An 8,063-nucleotide genomic window follows, 5' to 3' on the forward strand; every position below is an offset into this window, starting at 1 on the left:
GTCCCCTGGACAGCAAGGAGATCAAACCAGTCAATCATAAAGGAAATCAACCAAGAATATTCATTGGAAGGACTGATGCTGAAGTTGAAGCTACAATACTTTGGCCACTTGATGCAAAGTGCTGACTCAATGGAAAGGACTCTGATGCTGGGAAGGATTGAAGGCAGGAAGAGAAGGAGGCAAAAGAGGATGAGATGGTTGGATGACATCACTGAGTCAATGGACATGAGTTTGAGCAACCTCTGGGAGATGGTTTTGGATAGGGAAGCCTGGCATCCTGCAGTCCGTGGGGTCACAACGAGTTGGACACGACTGAGCAACTGAACAACAATCAATTTTAATAAACCAAGCAAAAATTACAGAATAGTTATATTTAATACTATATGATACCCACCTGTAATGCGGGACCTGGGTTTGATCCCTGGGTTGGGATGATTGCCTGGAGAAGGAAACGGCTACCCACTCCAATATTCTTGCCTAGAAAATTCCATGGACAAAGAGCCTGGAAGACTATAGTCCAAGGGGTCGCAAAGAGTTGGACATGACTGAGCAACTTTCACTTCACTTCAATATTAATAATACTGTGTAATACTAATAATAATACTATGTAATAAAAATAATAATAATACTGTGCTGTGCTTAGTCACTCAGTCATGTCCAACTCTTTGTGACCCCATAGACTATAGCCTGCCAGGCTCCTCTGCCCACGCGGATTCTCCAGCCAAGAGTACTGGAGTAGGTTGCCATTTCCTCCTCCAGGGGATCTTCCCAAGCCAGGGATTGAGCCCAGGTCTCTTGGATTACAGGCAGATTCTTTACCATCCGAGCCAGCAGGGAAGCCCTTAATAATAATATATACTACTACTACTATAGCTGAGCACTGAAGAATTGATGCTTTTGAAGTGTGGTGTTGGAGAAGACTCTTGAGAGTCCCTTGGACTGCAAGGAGATCCAACCAGTCCATTCTGAAGATCAGCCCTGGGATTTCTTTGGAAGGAATGATGCTAAAGCTGAAACTCCAGTACTTTGGCCACCTCATGCGAAGAGTTGACTTATTGGAAAAGACTCTGATGCTGGGAGGGATTGGGGGCAGGAGGAGAAGGGGACAACAGAGGATGAGATGGCTGGATGGCATCACTGACTCGATGGTCACGAGTCTGAGTGCACTCTGGGAGTTGGTGATGGACAGGGAGGCCTGGCGTACTGTGATTCATGGGGTCGCAAAGAGTTGGACACGACTGAGCGACTGAACTGAACTGATATAATAGTAATAGTTATATTTAATACTATTAGTTCATTGTTTCTTCCTGCAGTAACATCATTGTTTATGTAATTCCAGGTACATATAAAAATAATTTCAATAAAATAGTCTTTAGCTTTCAGAACTTCAGAGCACTATACTTTGTTCAAAAACTTAATTCACATGCAAGCAACACTTTTTTCAAAGTACAAAATACTTATACACATTGACACAGGTTCATCCTACAGTTATGGGAGTGGACATTTTAAACTATAACCCACTCAATCTGACATGTAAAAGATTTTTTGTGATGCTCCCTAAGCCAACAGATTCACCATCTTGTCCCAAGTTCTAGAAGTGCTTTCCTACACCTAGTCGCAAATGTTTTTGCCCAGACACTTGAATATAACAGGATTTCCTGGTGGCTCAGACACTAAAGATCTGCTGCAATGTAGGAGACCATGGTTCAAGGTCAGGAAGATCTCCTGGAGAAGGGAATGGCTATGCAGTCCAATATTCTTGCCTGAAGAATTCCATGGACAGAGGAGACTGGTGGGTTGCAGTCTGTGGGGTTGCAGAATCAGACATGAGTGAGTGACTAACACGTACACTTATTGCATAAAACAGTGATTATTTTGCAATCCTGTGGATTAATGGGGGGGAAATAAACTAAAGTGGATGGGAGCTTATGAATTATGTTTTGTTCTCCAAAGTGTTCATAACCAGCCAAGTAAATATTTGAAATATCTTATTGTTTTATATTAAACATTGCTATGGACTTGAATGTTTTTGCCTCCTCAAAATGCATATATTGAAATCTTAACCCCAAATACGATGGCAGTAGATGGAGGGACATTTGAGAGATAATTAGGTCTTGAGAGTGGAGGTATATTGAATGAAATTAATGCCTTTATAAGAGGTAGGAGAGGTTCCTTTCTTTCTTCCTGACATGTGAAGATATAGCAGGAAGAGAGTCCACACCAGACACTGAATCTGTCTGGGGCTTCCCAGCCTTCAGAATTCTGAGAAATAGATTTTCATTGTTTAAGCTACCAAGTCTTTGGGACTTTGTTATAGCTTCCCAAACTGATTGAGACAAACACTTTCTCTAATATGAACATTATAAAGAGTTTAATAATTATGCATATTTAGCCATTGGTGAATAGTAGTTCACCAAAATAGAAGAGGTGGCAAGAATACACAGGAGAACTATATGAAAAATATCTAAAACTATACAAAAAAGATCTTCATGACCCAGATAACCACAGTGGTGTGACCACTCACCTAGAGCCAGACATCCTGGAGGTCAGGATGTCTTAGGGACAGAGGAAGCATCACTACGAACAAAGCTAGTGGAGGTGATGGAATTCCAGTTGAGCTAATTCAAATCCTAAAAGATGATGCTGTTAAAGTGTTTTAATCAATATGCCAGCAAAGTTGGAAAACTCAGCAGTGGCCACAGGACTGGAAAATATCAGTTTTCATGCCAGTGCCAAAAAACATTCAAACTACCACACAATTGCACTCATCTCACATCCTAACAAAGTAATACTCAACATTCTCCACACCAGGCTTCAACAGGACATGAACCACTGTGAGCTTCCAGATGTTCAAGCTGGATTCAGAAAAGGCAGAGGAACCAGAGACCAAATTGCCAACATCTGCTGGATCATCAAAAAAGCAAGAGAGTTCCAGAAAAGCATCTACTTCTGCTTTATTGACTATGCCAAAGACTTTGAATGTGTGGATCACAACAAACTGTGGAAAATTCCTAGAGACGGGAATACCAGACCACCTGATCTGTCTCCTGAGAAAACTGTATGCAGGTCAAGAAGTAACAGTCAGAACTGGACATGGAACAACAGACTGGTTCCAAAATGGGAAAGGAGTACATCAAGGCTGTGTATTGTCACCCTGCTTGTTAAACATATGCAGAGTACATCATGAGAAATGCTAGGCCAGATGAAGCACAAGCTGGAATTAACTTTGCCAAGAGAAATATCAATAACCTCAGATATGCAGATGATACCACCCTTATGGCAGAAAGTGAAGAAGAACTAAAGAGCCTCTTGATTAAAGTGAAAGAGGAGAGTGAAAATGTTGGCTTAAAACTCAACATTCAAAAAACAAAGATCATGGCATCTGTTCTCATCATTTCATGGGAAATAGATGGGGAAACAATGGAAACAGAAACAGAGGCTGACTATTTTGCAGGGGGGCTTCCAAAATCACTGCAGATGGTGACTGCAGCCATGAAATTAAAAGATGCTTACTCCTTGGAAGGAAAGTTATGACCAACCTAGACAACATATTAAAAAGCAGAGACATTACTCTGCCAACAAAGGTCCATCTAGTCAAGGTTCTCTTTCTTTCCAATGGTCATGTATGGATGTGAGAACTGGACCAGAAAGAAACCTGAGTGCTGAAGAATTGATGCTTTTGAACTGTGGTGTTGGAGAAGACTCTTGAGAGTCCCTTGGACTGCAAGATCAAACTATTCAATTCTAAAGTAAATCAGTCCTGAATATTCATCGAAAAGACTGATGCTGAAGCTGAAAATGCAATACTTATGGCCACCTGATGTGATAACTGACTCATTGGAGAAGACCCTAATGCTGGGAAAGATTGAAGGCAGAAGGAGAAGGAGATGACAGAGGATAAGATGGTTGGATGGCATCACTGACTTGATGGACATGAGTTTCAGCAAGTTCTGGGAGTAGGTGATGGACAGGGAAGCCTGGTGTTCTGCAGTCCATAGGGTTGCAAAGAGTCAGACATAACTGAGTGACTGAACTGAACTGAACAGCAATTACAATTTAAATGCATTAGGGGTTTAATTAGTTTTTGAGTAAGTGATTATTTCTTGTTTTCCTTGGTGCAAAAATTTTGTCCTAGACTATGGCAGAATTAGTAGAAAGTTTATTTGACTGTATTTGTCACCTACTTTATGCTAATGGCTACATACATCAAAAATAGAGATTTTTGCCTTAATCTATTAATACATATGACATAAGTAAGATAGTCAAACATATGCTATACTGTGCAAACGAACTAGGACAATTAACTTCTATTTATCTCCTCAGTTTGGTGTAAAAAATAGCTTATATTGAAACAGATATTTTATTTTTGCCTTTCTATTATATTTTTCCTGGAAATAGTTCAAAAATGAATGACTTTCTATTTTATCACAAGTTTTTTGATTGCAAGGCAAAATTAATTTTCTCAATAATATTAGCACCTATGTTTTTGAGTAAGCATTAAATTCCTGTTTATGAATTTTATATCTCTATTCAGTCTTATGTTTAATACATATAAATATGTACATAATACAATGTATATTTATTTGAATTATTGTTTATATTTTCCCATATTAAAGATAATAATTGCATAATAGAAATAACATTTCTTATTTACTTTCTTTGTAATACCCAAAGAGCTAGTGTTATTAGTGTTTCAGTAAAATGAAACTAATAAGTAGTCATGGGACATTGATGAAATGCATCATTTTGAAACATATGCATTTGGATTTCATCTTCTCAATCACATTGGATTAGTGTTCTTTTATAATTCTTAAATATCAAGATGCATATTATTTCTTTTGCCATTATAATTATTTTTCAGCCTCAAATCATGCTAAAAATAATTAATTGAGAGCCATTGTAATTTAAAAGAAACAATGAATCATATGTTCAACAGACCAAGCTATCATAATTAAAAGACTTTTTTTCTTGTTAGGCTAAACTGCTGATGCTGCTGAATAACCACTTAGAATTAAAATCTGACGCTGAATTTCATTAGCAATATAATTTTCATTTAGTACATTCATTTCTTCAATAGAATTATTTTCAATCTATTATTATTATTATATGGCTTAGAGAAGACTGAAACTAGACATATTGTCAGTCAATATCAGGTGTATTTGTACTGTGTTTTTGAACATATTTTGTTCCTTATTATCCAAAGATAGATTTTACAAAGCTCAGTTCTAATTCACAGAAGGTTTAATTGAGTTCTGCTTAAGAGTATTTCATAATAAGCCTGCCAATGCATGTTACCTTTAGAGCACAACGTGGTGGACCCTGATAACACTGATTACCATTCTTGGTGATTTTTAATGAGGTCAGAGCAGCAGAAGGGCTATGTAGAGATTAAGGAAGTATATTAAAGTATATTTGGAGGTTAGCTACCTTTCTAAGGTAATTATATCTTTTAAAATTAATAGGACACTTCATAAGAGTAGACAATTTCATAACAAGCCCCCCAAGTTTGCTTTGAAGTACTTGTGATTTGATTAATAAGAAAGGAAGGAATATCTTATTTTCATGATTCTCTCAGGGTATTTCAATTTGTCAGAAAAACGGGTGACCAAAATATTGTCAATATAGCTGTTAGGCAAGCCAGAAGCTGCAATTAACTGGTTGGAGGCTTTCAGTAGATATATTTCCTATGCCTGATTCAGCTCTTGGCGTATTGGTATCTATTGTATTTTCCAGGTTTAACAGACATGTTCATTTTCTTTATCACTAGAGAAAGAAGGAAGATTCCAGAAGAATCTCTGGAAAATAAAATTAAAATTTGTTAATAAAATTACCAAAGAGACTAAATCACATAATCATCCTGCCTTAGGTTTTGATGGTAACTGGAAATTTGGCTATACATTGCCATTTCAGGTCAAAGAGGACAACTTAAAAGACTGTAGCTTTTACTAAACATAAATAAATAAAAGATAATAAACCCACTCCAATATTTTTCCTGCAATAGTTTTTAATTTCAACTAGTGATTTGATGCAAAGAAAATTATCCTTTTTAAGGATAATTTTGTTATACAAGTAGAAGCCAACTAGCTCTGAATATAAAGTCTCCTGTTTTTAAAACTAATAATAAGTGGATATTTGTCAATCTGTCTTAAACTTTAAGATCCAGGATTGATATTTAAAAATTCAGGATTCCAATTTCTAGAGAATAATTGATCAATTATTAAACAAAACACTGTTTTCCTACTAAGATACTTTGATGGGTGGAGCCTAAGAATGGAAAGACAAATTATAAAAGATAAATATTTGCAAAGTAGCTCCCAATTCTCAGAGGGTTTCCCTGGTGACACAGTGGTAAAAAATCCACCTGCAGTGAAAAAGGCTGCTTGCAATGCAGAGGGCACAATTTCGCTCCCTGGATCAGGAAGATCCCCTGGAGAAGGAAATGGCAACCCACTCCAGTATTCTTGCCTGGGAAATCCCATGGACAGAGGAACCCGGTGGCCTATGGACCTGGGGGTTGCAAGAGTAGGACACAACTTAGTAACTAAACTACCACCCAATTCTCAGGGGTATGGGGTGATTAAAATAGTAACAGTAATGTATGAACCTAGGAGATGTAATTGTTGTTGTTGTTTATTTAGTTGCTATATTGTGTCTGAATCTTTTGCAACCCCATGGACTCTAGGCCACCAAGCTCCTCTGTGCATGGGATTTCCCAGGCAAGAATACTGGAGTGGATTGCCATTTCCTTCTCTGGGGGGATCTTCCCAACTCAGAAACTGAAATTTCTTCTCCCACATTGACAGGCAGATTCTTTACCACTGAGCCATCATGGAAGCCACAGATAATTACTAATGTAGAAAAAATTCCTGTTTCTAAGCCAAATTAAAGCTAGAAAATGGAGACACAAATAATACTGGAAAGGGGCAATCCTAAGATGGCGGAGGAATAGGATGGGAAGACCACTGTCTCCCTCACAAATTCCTCAAAATAACATTTCAGCGCTGAGCAAACTCCACAAAACAACTTCTGTAGGCTGGCAGAGGACATCAGGCAACCAGAAAAGCAGACCATTGTCTTCAAAAACAGGTAGGAAAAAATATAAAAGATGAAAAAGGAGACAAAGGAGGTGGGGAGGGAGCTCCGTTCTGGGAAGGGAAGCCCGTCCCGGGAAGGGAATTTTAAGAAGAGAGGTTTCCAATCACCAGGAAACACTCTCCCTGCCGAGTCTGTGGCGAGCCTTGGAAACACAGAGGGCAACATAACAGGAAGGAAAAATAAGCAAATAATTAAAACCAGGAGATTACAAGCCCAACAGTAACTCCCCCAGTGGAAAAGCAGCACAGACGCCTGCATCTGCCACTAGGAAGTGGGGGCAGGGCAAGGAAGCACAGGAGGCTCGGGCTGCAGAGATTTGTAAGAATCGGGAAGGAATGCCCCACGCGCAACCAGAACAATCTAACTTGGGCTAGCAAACCAGACTGTGGGATAGCTACCACGTGAAAAGCTCGAACATAAGACACCGCCAGGACCGAGCACAGAACAAAGGACGGAACGGATAAAGCCGGCTGCAGACCATCCCCCGCCGGGGACAGGCAGCCAGAGCCGTAAGGGCTGGAAAGGGGCAATTGCAGACCCGGAGAGACTTTACTTACCTAACTGCAATCAGGCTTCTTTGCTAAGACTTCTCGGGGTGCTGGACAGTCACCATCTGCCTCACAAGGGGCGCCAGTGGTCCACCCAGAAAACTGAGCAGCAGAGGTAGAAAAGGCGACAAGTCGCAGCAATTGCGCTCGCCAAACTCCTGAGCTACTCAGACCCAGGAAGGGCACAAAACACAGTCCCAACCGAATCTGTGCCTCTGAGGGCTACCTGAGAGCTGAACCTGAGTGGCTTAGACAGGGGAAGTGCACGCAGCCTAGGACCGGCCTCAGACGGTTCCCGGCTGAGCATTGTAGAGCCGGAGCGGTTTGTACACCGTGAGAAGGGACAGGTCCAGCGGGGCTGAGACACTGTGTGCACACGACAGAGCTATTTGTTTGCAGCATCCCCCCTCCCCACAGCGC

The sequence above is a fragment of the Ovis aries genome, chromosome 17 (assembly GCF_016772045.2).
Source record: "Ovis aries strain OAR_USU_Benz2616 breed Rambouillet chromosome 17, ARS-UI_Ramb_v3.0, whole genome shotgun sequence".
In the NCBI taxonomy this organism is placed as follows: domain Eukaryota; kingdom Metazoa; phylum Chordata; class Mammalia; order Artiodactyla; family Bovidae; genus Ovis; species Ovis aries.